This window comes from Cryptotermes secundus, unplaced genomic scaffold (assembly GCF_002891405.2).
Source record: "Cryptotermes secundus unplaced genomic scaffold, Csec_1.0 scaffold752, whole genome shotgun sequence".
Classification (NCBI taxonomy): domain Eukaryota; kingdom Metazoa; phylum Arthropoda; class Insecta; order Blattodea; family Kalotermitidae; genus Cryptotermes; species Cryptotermes secundus.
The window spans coordinates 40,883-58,153 of NW_019721772.1; the positions used below are offsets into that span (position 1 = coordinate 40,883).

The 17,271-nt window shown below is 43.6% G+C and overlaps 1 protein-coding gene across 1 annotated transcript in view; it reads left to right on the forward strand.

The window, feature by feature from the left end:
• The first annotated feature begins 1,753 nt into the window (after positions 1–1,753).
• Positions 1,754–17,271, forward strand: part of LOC111875765 (Down syndrome cell adhesion molecule-like protein Dscam2) — a 150,749-nt gene continuing 135,231 nt past the window's right edge. The window contains exon 1 of the mRNA XM_023872266.2: positions 1,754–2,041. The gene's annotated coding sequence lies outside the window, so the exon portion shown is untranslated. The remainder of the gene's footprint in view (positions 2,042–17,271) is intronic.

The window sequence follows — 17,271 nt, forward strand, 5'->3', positions numbered from 1 at the left end:
GGAAGCAAACTGACAACTGCCACACATTCGGGATGCAAAACCTGAAGGGATGAGAGCTCAGTGAAGACCTCTGCGCAAATGGGGGGATAATATTAAAGTGTAGGCTTTTACGTTTTGAAAGTAGTGAAAATTAATATCCATACTATCTGCTGGGGTGACACCGTGTTGGAGCCTCCACCCTCCACCCAGCTAGTAGATGGCACACTCCAGAAGACGTCAATTTCATTAAAAAGGATCTTAGGGAAATAATACAGGAGTTGAACTGTATTCAGCTGGCTCAGGAATTTCTTGCTTAGCTGAGTGACTGCTAGCTCCTCAAGGACTCTACGGAACGAGGAATCCGGGTTCGATTCCCTGTAGAGGCAAGCTCTTGTCTTCACCGCGTCCAGATCGGCTCCGAGATCCACCCAGCTTTCTGTCCATGGCGTACCTAGGGCGTCTTATCCAGGGGTAAAAATGAGTCAAGCTGACCAGTCACACTCATCTAGTCCCGAGGAACGCATCAGTGGATACCGTTTATTTATGACCTTTTAACGATGCTATAACTAGCTCAGTACAGGTCTCCACACCCCTAAGAGTCTTCATGGCGCACGGATAATTTTACCTTTCTAGTGTTGCAAGAACTCAAGCGAATCGCTTGAGAGAGGCCCGGAGAGGGATTCTTGCTAATTACTTCGCAGCGGCCCACCTTCCCCTCGAGCAGTGGACTGGCCCGGTGTTGCAGCCTGGAATATTCTTTCGCGTTTTCCTTCTCTTGCTTCCCATAATCCATTCCTGACGCTGTCTATATATTCATCCTCTTCCATATTTTCTCTCCACTCTACTTTCACTCCTTTGTTTCCTCATTTTCTCTGGCATGGCCCCCACCCAAACCGCCTCCCATCTCGAAGCTTTGTTTATTTTTCCAATGCGAATTTGTTTTTCTTCTCTCCTCCTGCCAACTCCCCATGTCTCCTTGGGCTGGTTTTCCACACAATTTTCTGTTCTACTGTGACATTCTACCAGTTTTTTCATTTCTCGATATTTATCTTTTGGGCAAAATTTTCCCTATTTCCCTGTTCAGTTCTTCGCACTCCCGGTTCGCTGGGCCTGTCTACATGTTCCAGCTCCCAGTTTCATACGACTTGGTTGTACAAAGAAAGACGGTAGCTCAGACAACATAATGACTATGATATTCTGGAGCCGCTCGGTTTGAATCTGGGCCAGTACTCCGGCTACATTAAAAACTTCGTGATTTTTCTCTATCGCTCCCGACGAATCCCCGTGCAGCACCTCAGTTGACTGAACCACGGCCTCTCCCTTCGAATTTCTTTCCATTTCACCAAGTATCCAGTCCTTCAGCGCTACACAGTCTAGACACAACAGCGTCGATAAGTAACATACACAGGAGGATCGTGCTCCACGCCCCGCAGGAAGAAACATTTCTCCCCCCTTCACAGCCCAGCCAGCCTCCTACCTAATTGGACTGGGTTTCCTTTCCCCGAAGTTAAAGCGGACGGGGCGTGAAACTCACCACTGACCTCCATACATGCACAGATGTTCCTTCACACACTGGGGCTTAAAACGGAACAAGCAACCCCGCCGGACTGTGGCACTACCTGGCACCACTGTATGTCCTGTTGCAGTACACGCACTTGGTGTGCGCCTCAGCCAACATATAGCGGAGACAGTCCCTCTCCTACCTCACATCACACTAGCATTCGTGGGGGGGCGACCGGCGGTTTTCCTCAGTACCTACATCGAACCAGGACCGCTTCCCTCCAAATCCCTTTCAATTCGAATCTATATAGCTTGCGATGTTGAAGACTCTGCGGGCCCGAGAGCCACAATTTGAAAACCGGTGTTTGAGGCAATTCTTTCGTTGCGCCCGCTCGTTACTATGGCAGCCGGCCGTAGTACTCCAGCAGCGTAGAACGAGCCATTGAGTGCGCCGTCCCCGCATCGATTGCGGCGGGCGACTGGGCCTTACGTTGCTTCACTTGTGCTCGGTGTGTGCTGGAAGCGAGTGAACGCCTGTTCTGGTCCAGCTGCCTCCAAACAGGTAAGTCAAACTATCAGTCTTGTTAGTGTGGCAAATATTTCTCAGACGTGGAAGACTGTTCCATACAGTCTCACCTGTGTCAAAAGTCCCCACGCCTAGTTCCAAACTAACCAACACACGGTGGCACGGTCCACAACTAAAATACCTTAACCCTCAGAAGTCCGACGAAGAGAGAATGTTGGGGGGGGGGGGNTAAGAGGCAGTACTTATTTTTACAGGGGAAACAGAAACATTTGCAACTTTGCACCTTCCCAGGCAATGCCCCTTCGACCATACAGAAAGAGTACGGTGAAGTGTAAAATTAATTTCGATAATATTTAACAATTTAGTGTCTTCTTCACACAAAACGCAAAGCGTACCAATTACAAAAGTCGGACAGTTAATTCTATTTTGAGAAATTACCGCGGTGTATTATAATGCTCATACGAACCCATAAATACTTCGTGTGGGTAAAAATAAAAGTTGATGTATATTAAAGCAAATAGCATATATATAAACCACTGTGTCTGAAAGGCTTAAGGTGGTCAGTTAGAGTCACAGGCGAAATAACTCGTTATGAACCTGATTTTATTCTTTCAGAATTGTAACGAACAGGTAGTACTACAGTCCAGACTGAAATGCTCTAGCCCTTCAAAGGACAACAGACGGACTGCTTCATTTATTCATGGTTTTATATCGACGCTCTCAGTGGCTCCGCCTATACAGCGTTCAATAAATAATGTATTCCGAAGGATGCACTGTAAATCCTCATCTGAACACTGTACAGGAATCTGGTTCTTACTCGAACAAACACATCACGTGCTTACTCGAAAACTGTCGCTGATTATTCTGAGAGCCAACTGTAACTAAGCAATGTTCTCTCTAGGAGAAATGTCGAGTTACCTAACGGTAAATCCAGTGGCGTAGGCAATTTTCGCTGCCCATTAGAACTGAAGTAGTCGATTGACCTAAACCCCGGCGTGGGCGGCAGTGCGGGGGAGAGTGCCCTGACGTTTGTGTTGAACAGAGGTTGTGTCTGTGAGTTTGAAAAAATTTTGTAACTAACAGAAAAATATGAACTTCATACCGAAAAAAAATAATTTCATCGATTAAAGCATGTAGGCGACTGTAATTTCATTCAGTCATAAATTAAACAGTGGCGCTCTCAGAAAATGAGACTGTCTATTAGGCATGACCAAACTGTGGTTCGCGAGCAGCACGAGGTTCCCTTTGATGACGCACACGGAAAGATATTACTCAATACGCCACCTATCTAAAGATAGATTAAATACCGTATTTACGCATGTATAGGCCCCACATTTTTTGCCCAAAATTCAAGATGAAAACTGAGGTGCGGCTTATATTCGAAATCACACTTCATTTAAAAAAAAATATATTCATAATTAGTACTACAGGGCGTTCTACTCCTGAAATAATATTCCAAGAAAATTATTTTTTCTATAATTTCTGTCTGAAAATTGTGCTGCGGCCTATACACGCACGCGGCCTATACATGCGTAAATACGGTATATGAAACATCTATTGCAGGAGATGCCTGTACCTGAACACCTGTGTCATCGGTTGCAAGCATGTTTGCGCCTCCCCAACTTCTGAAATTTGTGATATGTGGCTCGGATGTTCGATAATTTGGCCACCCCTGCTACGTACCTTTGCTGTGGTGATCTGTGAATAATGAATTGGCTAGGATGTTGCCCGATGTGAGTCGTTAACCCCGTGAAAATTTTGGAATAAGCCACCTAAATTATTTATATTTGTGCCCAAGACCTTCAGATTATGAAGTTGGTAAAGGCGACTCGGTACGGTGGGCCCCATGTAACTCGACTCGCCACAGGCACTAGGATCTTTAGGTTTCTGGAAATCTTCTAATGAGAACGCCAGACCCCCCTCCCACGCCATCTCGTTTACGTTGGATGATTCCCACAAAATGTACCCAGATTCTATAACAGTGAACTTGTTAAATCTCCAAGTGTTTCAAAATTAAGTTTGCACGTATTCTGTATGGGTGTGAAACTTGGTCTCTGATATTAAGGGAGGAGCGTAGATTGAGGGTGTTTGAGAACAGGGCGTTGAGGGGAATATTTGGGCCCAAGAAAGCTGAAGTGACGGGAGGTTGTAGAGAGCTGTATAATGAGGAGCTTCATAATTTGTAGGCTGGACTCTTCGTCAAATATAATTATAATTATCAAGGAAAGGAGGGTGAAATTGGTGGGGAATGTAGCACACAAGGGAAAGAAGAGGAATGCATACAGGATTTAGTTGTGATAGCTAGAAGGAAAGAAACTATTACAAAGATCTAGACTGTGATGCGAAGGTAATATTAAAATGTATGTTAGAGAATCTGGATGTGATGGAATGGACTGGATTCATGCAGTTCAAGATGAAGACCAATGGCAGATTCTTCTGAACATGGCAATGAACCAAGGAGTTCCATAAAACTTTGGGATATTCAGACACAACTCTTCATAGGCAATGTAGTGGAACCTCAGATTCGACAAGGGATATTTGATTCGCACGATTTCACGTCAGAAAATCGCAAACGTAAGACCTACCTACTTGTAGATCAGAAATGCCGTTCATGTGCTGAAGGCGACAGTGATTGGTTACCCTGTTACAGCATTCATATTCTCTGCGTGACAGGATCCACGGCCTAAGAGTGAGGTCGGAATATGCTTGAAGTCTGAAGACACACGTACCAAAAGAACGGAACGCACTGTTTCCAGAACCTTTGCATCCTGAATGTTAGCAGCTGCTGTAGACAAGCCAGCAGTTTCCTTTACGCTGTGTAATGGTGCCTGCTCAACATCGAAGATTGGAGTTGTTACCGTGTTTTAGCCTGTGACTTACAAAGAGTATTTAATACAGAATTGTATACATAAGAATGAGATATCGCTACACCAGATCCCACATTCCAAATTCCAGTGGTTCGTTAGGTATCGCTATTAAAGTAAAAACTAAATATATATTTCAGGCTACAGCTGTTATGGTGTCTTACAAAACAAAATAAATACAAAAATACTACAATAACAAGGTCGTGCTTTTTTTGGAAAATCTGTTATCACACATAAGTTCAGAATCTTTTATCGTGTCACTACTGTCCTGACCCCAACTCATAAGCTCGTGAATCCTTCATATTGACGCTTCTGATGTCAGGAAATCGACAGCATTATGTCGATCCCAAATTTAACCAAAATCTGTCCAGCTGTTCTCGAGTTGAAACACGTGGACAGACACGACCATCGTTGAAAGGCCGCATAATATCCATTGTAAACTTTCTGTTACACGACGTCAACTCTGACCATTCAGCTTTAACCATGGCAACATTTACACAAGAATCCCTGTGTGGAAAACATTTAGTTTTCAATCACAACTAAATATTACTTTTCGAAATAAAACGGTTTCCATGAATTTCACGGCCGATAGTATGCAGTTAAATTTTCGACGTATTTAAATTATTTCACAGTTGCTTAACGACCGACTACATTTATCAGGTGTACCAATGAAATATAAGAAATGAAACATTCCCTCGTATGTTATACAAATTTGTATCCCATACTTTTACACGCACATTCAATTTGGAGCAATTTGAAGAAATCAGGAAGCTTAGCCTAATTATAAGTTGTGTCACGTTGTGTTATACGTACATATACGGAACCGAGGAGTACAGGGAGTATGGCTTCATATAATTAAGGGGCAAGATTCCTGGTGTTTCGATTGCCAACCTATAGGTCTGTACGGCAGAATCCTAAAGCAGGTTTCGGACGGTTTACTGCGAAAGCTGTAGAAATGGGCGTCTTAGCTTCGCCATGCCTCTCTGTCTCTCCGGATTTAAGCACTCGAGATCAATTCATATTGCACATTTCCACTGAACTTTCTAGGTGCTTTCCAGTTTTGGTTAACATCTGACGAAAACAGAGAGTTTACAAGAGGACGTACGCGTATATTTATCGGATAGAAAAATGCTTTTGCAAAAGTTGTACAAAAATCAACATACACATTTTCCGCCAATACACTCTTTCTGTATGAGTGATAGCGTAGTTTTTCGAGGCACTATTCTACAAGCCACAAGGTCGCGGGTTCGATTTCCGATGAGGTATCTCAATTTTTCAATTGACCTAACCTTTCCAGCCGCACTGTGGTCCTGGGGTCGGCTCAGCCTCTAACAAAAATGAGTACCAGGAATCGTCCTGGGGCTAAAGGGCGGGCGGCGCGTAAGGCTGACAACCTCACCGCCGTCTGTGAGCCGACTGTTTAGAAAAGCTTATGGATTTCCACCGCCTTTTCCACCTTTTTACGTTTATACGCTTCCCTAAAGTCTTGCGGACCTCGAGACAATTACACCAATGCGATGCATTAAGGGGACGGACGCGCCACAATTGTGCCGATATTCGCAGATCTGCTAACTTGTTTAAGACTCTCATGTCAGTTGTCTTGTTTACACTCAAGAGTGATGACTTTCAAATCCGGCAACAGCTCGCAGCTTTCCTGCATGAAGTCGCTGTGGTTTGGCGTAATTTGTTCAACAATACACATGGCTGACAACTGAATAGCCTTATAAATAATAACACTGATAATGTCCGGAAGACGTCATCAATCAGTGTTAAGGGGAAAAAGTGCCTGTCGCAATGCGAGGAACTGTGGTTCCGAAGTCACGTACATCACAGCTTGACGGGCGAGATCGTCCGTGGGCTGTGTTCTCCACACAACTTACTGGCTCTCCAGAAATATGTCATATGCTAAAGAATAAATTGCATACCGGTAGTGAGGAGGTTCATGATTCGTTCTGTATCCTTAATTGCATAGAATGGACAGGAAACATGCTCAAGAAGAAACAAGAGGTGACCACACAAGTTTCATTTAAAATGTCAAAGAAAGAAATCACTTAGAAGGCGTGGAGAAAACATTAAAATATTTTATTTGTAAAGCTGATATTATAGATAACAAATTGTAAAGATTTAGAATATGTTATTATTCACGAAAGAGTAATACGGTGGGCTCTCTGTACATGGCGATGAACGATAAGGTTCTATAGAAGAATAACTCAGACAGCTAAGCATCTAGCAACTCCTGTACAAGAGAACTCTATCATAGGGCTAGGTAGATCTTGGGGGGTGTAAAGAAGATAAATTATCCAAATTTTTCAACACTCGGGAAAACACCTAGAGGAACCGGTGAGAACTTCTAGAAATATGTTTAGTTAGCTGCTTTTCGACCGGCAATAGATGGGATCAGTGCGTCCCTCTTGAATGTCAGAATCTTCTTACAGTACTGTACCACTGACTGCGTCAACTTGGAGTAGGAGCACGTATGGAGAAGAGGATAGAAGGGGACCACTTGGAAAACCTGGGTGAAGATGCTACCCGTTACCATTAAAATAAATATTAAGGAATATAGAGTGTGATGTGGATTGGATTCGTCTGACTCAGGATAGGGTCCAGAGACGGGTTGCTGTGAACACAAAATGCACTTTGGTTTCAAGCTGGCTGCCAAGAAGGCGCAAGTCTGAAGCACCTTGTGTTTGCCACCCGGCCATGGGATTTCCAGCGAGTTTGTTCTGAATTACTGCTGATAATGGTGTTGAGAAGTTCGGGCCGTTCTGTGCCCAGCACTTGGAAATATTGATGCGAGGCGGATGACACCCCGGAGACGTGTGTCGGAGTTTGTCGGCCTCCAGATTCAAATTTCATAGCTTGCTACCCCAACTTGCTGCAGGCTGCAGGAGTGACGAAGCCATGAAAAGGCCAAACATACGCGTGCGTCCGTCTGTACACAACGAGGTCTTGGCTCTTACGCTGCTGGTGTTCGTGACCTCCTTAAAATTCCTCTTACTTCCAGACCAATTCAAATTCACCAATCACCAAACCAGCCGGCGCTATGCAATCTACGTGTATATACTGACAGCGCTGCGAAATAGCCCACAGAGTGAGACAGGGTAGAACTTGGCAATGAAACTTTACGTCTCGTTAAAGAAGGCGGAGGATTGTTGGCAGCTGAGCAACGATCAGGTTCTTAAGAAGTATTCCGATTTTCACAGTCACTTCACTCACAAGTTACCAATTAATCGTAAAAACAAACTGAGGCATGAAGGATGTTGCTTTCAGGCTTATTAAGCTACTTGATCCGGTACGCAATAACCAACGTTTCGGAGAAAACTTGTGGCTCCGGCTTCAAGGCAAGAACACTTCTTTCTATATTGAGTAACACAATATGTTGTTTCTATACTTCAGCATTCAATTACAAGACTACATGGCGTCATGACACAAGAGCTCAGTGTACAAAATAGCCCCGAAACTAAAGAAAGCATGGCTCTTTTTGTTGGGTTTGAGGTTGTCACTGTGCTCACTTGCTATGTGACAAAATTCTAACAACGTTTCGGAGGAATGCATTGTTTCCATAAGCATGGTCGAAAAGCGAGCTAAGAAACCAACCCTTTCGACGGTGAAGATGGAGGCAGTATGTTTCTCTGAATCGTCGTTACATTGTTACATTTATAACAATATACACGGCATCACATTCCAGATGATATTATCCTTCATACTCTTAAATTTCCGTAATAAAATCTCCGCACAGAATGAGTTAAGAAAAATGGTAATTATAATTACCACTACTCCATAAAAGGTTAATCAGAGACAAGAAAAACAGGTCCCATGGTGACGCTGCAGCTTTATGGCTGGCAGCAAATTGACAGAACGTGAACTGAAAACAAACCGTTTATGGTTTGGGCTGCGTCGCCTTTACACGGCGAGCAGCTCCTGTCAAAGTAGGGGCCGCAGCTCCCCAGGGTGCCGTAAAGCTTCCTTCCGGGGGGCCCCGAAAATACTGATTGTCTAATTATTACATCAATTCACAAGAAGAGGCCACATTAAATTGCAAACATTCAATGTAGCGAGAAGCGCACTTCACAGGCATCACTAAGGTTCATTGATAATCTGACTGCTTAAAACATTCTTCACATTTCGTGGAAGCTGAAGGTTCATTTGTCTCAAGAGCTAGTAACCATCCCACATTCTGAGCCAGATGAATCCAGCGCACAGTTTGTCATCACATATCTTTAAGGTCAACTTTAAATATTATCTTTCCATCCATTCCTAGTTCCTCCAAGAAGTTTCTTCCTTTAAGTTCTCCCAAGCATCTTACATATCTCAGGCGTCTGTCTCTCTACCATTTTCATCATACATCTGTCGATGTTGAATATCCTATTTTTTTCAAAGTCGGTACTTCCACAAAATGAAGGGCACTTTCATTATAAAATTCGAGACCTTCCCGTTTCTCCGAGAACGTGGCGAGCTTATGTGGGTATCTGAACTCTCTCCATCGCTCTCCATTACGGAACCAATCTACTTTCAACGGTTTCTAATTTAAATTTTTAAAAGTTTAAAACAGTCGGGAAGATACGAAGGAATGCGTTTCATTTGCAGCGCTCAAAACAATTGGAACTGCTCGCTCCCAACTTATTCCGGTATCCTAGCAGCCTGATTATATTTATGGGGGATTTTAGGTTTATTTTCCTCTGTCTACAATTTACAATATTTTAACAAATTCGTCGATTCACATGAAACTCAGCAGTACCAACATGGAGATTCCGGGAACTGTCTACTTGAGATTAAAACTAAAATTTCATACAGTGGTGACTATGAAGAACAGTACCTTCTCGGATATGACGCCGAGTAATCTGGTAGAATTTTCCGGACATTCCGGAGGAAAGCACTATCTCCATCTTCAGGTTGAAGAGGGCAAACCAAGCAGCAATTAATATGCTACTTTGAATTTACGTCCGAATATATTTTTAAACAAACGATTTTATTAACGATCTCGTCTGTCGATTATACAGGATTCTGACGACGGCGTATAACATTCAGAATTACTGGGTTGATGGAATTTTCCATCGTCCGGTATTCCAGAAAGCACGACGTTTCGGAAACTGGATCTGTTTCAGTCCTCAAGTGAGGAGGGAAACACCAATTCTGTTAGGTTTCTTAGAAAGAACTAACCTCAATCACTGGCAACCCCTGAGAGATTCGCACGGCTATTTAATCACCTGACACCAGGCCAATTTGACGGGAGATAAGAAAACAGCAATAAAAATTGTGATAGAGCACACAAATGCGCGGGACAAGGATAGAAAAGGAAGTACAAATTTGTGCCACAAACTGTTATTCCCAAGGGTTCATTGACTCAGTCATTAACTCCAAGGGCAGCAGTCGTCTGAATAAAGAGCAGAAGCCCTGGGCCCTGTGTACATCCCATATGTGAAGGGTGTTTCAGGGACGTCCTAACGTATAGGGAATCGATACAACTTGAGTACGAACTTAGAATTTCACTCTTGAAAATCAGGCCGGGAAGAGATCCGAAACAGACGTCACAGTGAATTTACAGCATTCCCTGTGAATGTGGCAAACAGAGAGACCTCTAGCCGCGCGGCACAATCTCCAACATGCCTATGAAGAGGATCATAGAGTAGGCTGGGATGACGCTAGGATTTTGGAAATTGAAAGTAACAGCAAGTACAGAAGATACAAAGAATCGGCCCATATGGCGTGCTTAACCAGTTCGGTCAGCCAACCCAATTTGGACATTTCTCCTATGTGGATCCCTCTCCTCAGCAAAGCGGTTTCTAACTCACAGAAATGATGTAACAGATTCTACATGGGTTTCCATGAGGTTTAAGCCTCGAGAGTTCAGGTTCTACTGCACAGATGGCGCTAGCGTTAGATAGTACTTGTCTTCACAAAAACTTTTCCATTTCGTTGTATTGGTGCCCATGCACTTGGTTTTGTTTGTCAAGTTTGTATCACAAATTTCTGTCTCCCTTTTCTATCATAGTTACACGCATGTGCGTGCTCTATCGAAATTTTTGTTCCATATTTTTTTATCTCCCGCCGAATTTCCTCTGTACAAATCTGACATGGGTTGTCTAGTGAATGAGGTTAGCTCTTCCTAAGGGACCCAACTGAGTAGGTGTCTTTATGACCCTTGCTTGAGAACGGAAACAGATCCATTTTCCGAAATGTCGTGTTTTCTATTTTCTAGAATACCGGACGATGGTAAGGGTCCAGAAACCCCAGTAATTCTGAATCCTAGCTGTTGTAGGATGTACGGGTGAAGATTCGAATTAGATTCCCAGCAGAGGCAGGAGACTCTTCTTTTTTCTACAGGGTTCAGACCGACTCTGGGGCTCACCCAGTATAATATACGATGGTCACTGGGGAATATTTCCTATCTACTGCCGAGGATGAGAATAAGTGGATCTAAATCTTCACTCTCCCATACGCCTTCATGACTATGCATAATTAATTAAGCAAAGGGAACACTTTACTTTTACTTTAAATTTCTATTATTATATGGGAATAAAATATGTATGCCTAAAAGTTAAAGTATAATGGAAAATTATTATCTGTCCTACCGCGGGACTGAGTCCCTTGTACTGTGGCCACTTCTAGCCTATTGTACTAGCCCAAGATGATAGGTGAGGGTGATTGTGGAGCAATTGGTGGACTGAAGATTGGCAGGGGAAACCGAAGTACTCGGGAGAAATCCTGCCCCAGCGCCACTTTGTCCACCACAAATTCCACTTGACCAGACCCGGGACTAACCGCTTGAGCTATGGCGCGGACATGTCGCATCTATCATACGCATCGAAAGGATTATAGGTGACAATTTTGCACTCATAAGGAACACTTATCTGCTATGTGTTAAGTGACTCTCCAAATTAAAATGAGATGTTGAAGCTCCCACGTTTTCTAGGCAATCGGCTCACAGATGGCGGTGAGGTTGCCAGCCTTAAGCGACGGCCGATCTTTACCTCCAAGAAGATTCCTGATACTTATTCATATTAGAGGCTGAGTCGACCCAGGGCCATAGTTCGGCTGGAATGATTACGTGAATTGAAAAGTTGAAAGACCTCATCGGGAACCGAACCTTCGACCTTCCTGCCTGCAGCACAGTGCCTCAGCCAACTACAGCTACCGGTGTCCCGAATCTCCAAAGTAAATTTACGAACTGCATCTTAAGATTGCCACTAACGCAATCTGCAAACCTGACAAAATGCCGTACGTTCTACTTGTATCTTTGTTTTAAAATCATTCAGATGTACAAACATGCTTCCCTCAGCGTTTCGGTGGCGATATGTAATGTTTCCTCTGTTCGAAGACCCGAAACTTTCGCGGTGACTGTGTACAGTGAATAGACTCAGTATCCAGAGTTTCGGAGACTCTCTGCGTCCCCATCATCAGGTGATGTGACGGGAGTCGTGGCCGCACACTATACTCTCATCACATAGCCCCCTTATGATGGCGACGGATACTAACTTCATATTCAGACATCCAATCGGCCGAGACGAGTAAGTGCAGATATGATTAGACCTAACCGTTGAGATGGTTCTTTCCCTCACTAAAGAAAACAGCCAGATCCCACTGTTTAAACGAGATACTTTTTATGTAGCATGGAAGGAATTTCAAAAGCAGGAGGTAGAGTAAGAGGGTATTGTAAGGAGAGATATTTTTACCGGCATCATTAAGGTCATTATACGTTTCCTCACTGTACGAGGGTCAGCCGGCAGAAATGAGAAAGCCGCATGAACTCGTCATTTTCTTTAATTATAATAATACTAATAATAAAATACATCAACAATAGTCAAAATTTAGACCATTTTAGTCAAAAGATTCATCATCATCATAGGGAAGATACAATATATGAAAAACATCAGGAATGTTACCATGGAAACCCAAGGCGCACGCAATTAGATCTACATTGCATGTTCAGCTAGGAAGGTAACTATAAGGTTATGAGCATGGCTACGAATCTGGTATACCGACCGCGCCATATTACCTTCGCCCTGTGAAAAACCGTAACCAAGCGTATGATGAACACGTGGAAGCTGTGTTTTTCAGTCAATGTGACGCGACATTTTCAACTCAGTTTAGCTTTAATAATGTTAAAGCAGGTGGTACATACACGTACCACTGTTATTCTGAGGTTAATACTATTACTGTATTCATCCTTTGCTTTAATTTTATTTAATTAAAGATCCATTTCTTATTTCTCTCTACTGAAATACTGTTAATGAGTTGAAGGTGTTTATGAAATGTAATGCATATTCCATAACTTACATAAATATAAGGAGGACGAAACTGGGAAAAGTAACAGGAATGTGTTATGAGCAGACCTGTAATCTGACACAAGACATGGCCCATCAGGGGATCCTTAACAGCGTACAGTCAAGTGGAAACACTGTACCACAGTGCCATCCCTTCATTCTAATAGCGTACTTACAGGCAACCAACTTTCATCGCCCGCTGTCTCTTAAATTTTGCGGCAATCGACTTAGCCACCGCCAATCGATTTATGTAAACGGTTGTAGGTAAAGTGAGTAAGCTTCCACTTATAGACCGTTACGCTGATATAGCGCCGCTAAGAAACATGAATAGTCCTGTGGGTGACAAGTTAACCTTTAGAAGGATAATGGTTACTATATGTACCACCTCATCAACATATAAAAACTCTGCGTCTTGCCCACGAAGTGTATTTATGGATGTCGTACGATTCTCACAATAAACAACACTAACAAATTCGTCATTGTAGCGGAGACGCAGTGTTCCCTGTGAGGTGCGAACTGAATCGTTATAGAATGTTCAGATTCACGGCTAAGCAGCAGTACAGAACGAACTTGCTGTGTTCCGAAATGGTGTTGATCATTTGGGGGACGAAAGTAGTAGGCGGAAGAAGTCCACAATCGGTGGAAGCCGTAACCGCAGTTATGTAGATTCGCATTGTGACGTGATTCCTGAAAACAAGAATAGTGGAGCCAGAGGACACGTCCATTTCTAGGTAACGGCTCAGTAAACACATTCCCGCTGCAACGAATAAGAAAGCAACAATAGAGGTATTACTGGAAACGATGTTATGTATTCGATACGTGCAAAGTGGTTATTAAAGAAGAGAGCTGAGTGCAGTAGAGCTCTGCAAGGGAGGCTGAGAAGAGATTGCGATCCGGTTCAGTTGAGGGAATTGTTTTCTATTCGGTACGTGCAAAGTAGTTATTAAAGAAGAGAGCTGAGCGCAGTAGAGCTCTGCAAGGGAGGCTGAGAAGAGATTGCGATCCGGTTCAGTTGAGGGAATTGTTTTCTATTCGGTACGTGCAAAGTAGTTATTAAAGAAGAGAGCTGAGTGCAGTAGAGCTCTGCAAGGGAGGCTGAGAAGAGATGGCGATCCGGTACAGTTGAAGGAATAGCAGGCAGGCAGTTCCTAACGAGAGTAGGCGAAGGAAGGGCCTGAGTGCGGGAAGCTGCAGAATCTCCACTGTTAGATGTCGCTGCCAGGGAACGGCTGGTGAAAACACAGCAGGCTGGAAAAGTCTTAGCGGGTGCTCTGGTGAACTGTGATTTGTGTAGATTAGCGGTAGCGCTGCAGTTACGTCTAGTCCCGAGTGGTGTATAAGGTGTCAACAAATCCAGTATTCGATCCATACCCTGTCTACAGTCACACACCCCTGAATACGTGACAGCATAATACTCATTTATAGAAACGTGTCAGACATTCCCATCCTAAGAACCATATACGTCTGTTAGAAACATGGCGTTTGAACGTTTCTGGCCTCATTTAGGACATTCCCAGTAGCTACAGCTTGGAATCGTAGGCTGGGAGATATACTGGGCAGGATTCGGAAGGAAACCGTAGTGGGCTAAATCGAATAGCTATCCCGGGATTTGACTGGAGGGACTAAGGAAAACAATGAGCATCTCCCGAATGCAAGTGTGGAGCACTACCGCCACGCCAACTGGCTCGATTTACCAGGACAGTCTATGGCGACTAAAGCTATGAGCTTCGGCAAAAATGGTGGTGAATATTTGGAAAATGTATCGACAAGATGAGCGACTATCAGCTTCTCGGTAATGTCATGTTTCGTGGAGTTACTTGAATGACAGGAATGAGTCCTGTTGAGGACAAAACGTGTGTATAATCTCGCTAGGGGCAGACGAGTTCTCCTGGACAGAATGGGAACATAACCTCAGCCTCAGCTGACTCTGTGGCTGCGCAGTTTGCATTCAGTTGGGCTCTACCACACGAATGACTGATCTGTACATTTCGTTAATAAAAATTCTACAAGAAAGGCTTCCACCAACGGAGAATGGAAACTTCACTCTTATGAAAGAGGATTGCGAAGGAATTAGGAAATTGGTTCTTGAATATTCAAACATTCAGGGCCTGGTGACTGAAGTAACACTTAGAGAACAAACTTTCATATCCGATTTCATTTCTTGTATTTATGTACCAACGCCTCTTACTGTCTTTCAAAGCAGAGATAAGAACACACAAGAAAGACGTAAAGCAACACAATGCACAAAGAAAAGATTAAAATCCTTGGAAACATTTCTCAAATGATATAAAGTTACAAGTACAGAGGTGAATTCTTTCAATGTAAATATACTTCTCGGGTTCCAGATTTTCTGCCACAAAGTAAAAGAATCAATATGAAATTCTGTGAGAACTTTACTTATGTTCAGTACCTTGGGGCGTATGCCACACACACAACAGAGCAGTTTCACAGTATTCTCGAAAAATTCTAACCTATTCATCCACCAGTCACATCGAATAAATTCTGACTGGTACGCTTGGTGGAGACATTTTCTGTCAATATGAAACAATGGTGTTACTCTAAGTCTGCAGTCTTTCAGTCTAAGAGAGAAATATGTATGCACAAAATGTGAATTAGAATGCAAAGAACGCCACTGTAATTACGCGTCAAACAAGATTTAAATAAGTCCAATAATAGTTACCATAGAAACATAATGCATGACGTCATCACGCTACACACAAGCATCAGCATGGCCCGTAGTAACAATTCCCAGTCACTCCTCATGCTTACTGCCCCCGTGCTTTCTCCACGAGCAACTTGTGACCAAACCAATTAATAGCAATGGGAAGGGATGTTCCGTTTGCAGAGCGATTCTTTGTTACTCCATGCAAGTCACTGGACGCGATGTTCATGTGCTGCAGATACAATACGAAAAATTCGAATACGGAACTGGAAAGGAGTTACAATTCATCCTACTAAGTGTCGCATCACAGACGAAGCCCCCAGCTTCAAGACCTGGTTAGGACTACCATACAGCTCAAGAGCTGTGATAGATGCAAGTGGTGCAATGGTGGAATGATGATTAGCAGGGGAAAACAGAAGTAACTGGGACAGAACGTACCCGGTCCACTTGTTTCACCACGAAACTCACAACAGGTCACCATGGACTAGTCTGAGGCTCCGTGGTGAGGTGTGACACGGCTGTTACTTGCAGGACAGACGGATGTGAGCAGATCAGTGCGGAAGTAGACAGACGTAGTAGAATCGTCCGTAGCTCAGTCGGCATAGCAGCGGGCTATGGACTTTCCCCGGAAGGGAGAAAGAATTTCCTCATGCCTACAGATTTCAGATCGGCCCCTGGGCCCAGCCAGCCTCCTATTACATGGGTTCCGGGTGTAAGGTGCCCGCGTTATGAAGCTGACCACTCACCTCCATCCAATGCCGAGGTGAAGAACGGTGGAGTTGTACCTGCACTCCCCTAAACGTCTTCATCACGTAATGTTTAATTAAATACACACAGGGACAACTGTGACCTTTACGCTGTATCTACAAACATTCGCAGTCGCCGAACTGGCCGGGCTAGCAGGGGGTCATTATGGTACTTTTGAACGTGAGGCAGAACGGCCCATCTGGGAGTGCAGTTAGAGAATTTGTGTGACAAAATGTATAAGGCGCCCCGCCTAGTGTCTTTACCTTATTGCCTGCATGTTTTACAGAAAACTGAGAGATGAGCTACAGCTTTATAGCCTCACTCAATCGATAGAAGTTGCCATAGTACGTTCCAAAAATTGGTGCTGTAAGGGTCAGCTTGTGGTTTCTAGATGAGTTTGTATCTTTTGAGATCCTTATGGAAACTGACAAAACTTGATTCACTACTCTTTTAGAGATATTCTTCGATTTTCCAGATATTTATATTGCGAAACGTCCACCCTCAGCTTGTCCTCACATCCAACGTTGATCACGCTTCTCCGATATCTCTTCCGAACAAAAATGAGCAGGGAAGAACAAAAACAGAAACAGCCGAAGGTAGCCCAATCGAGTCTCCTTACGCTCTGGCGTGAATCCTACATAACAGTTTGCTGTTTCTACAAACTCTCTTCTGGCACCCGCTTCATCATGGATGAGAGGAACAGAGCTACCGAAAAACGCTCTAGGAAGT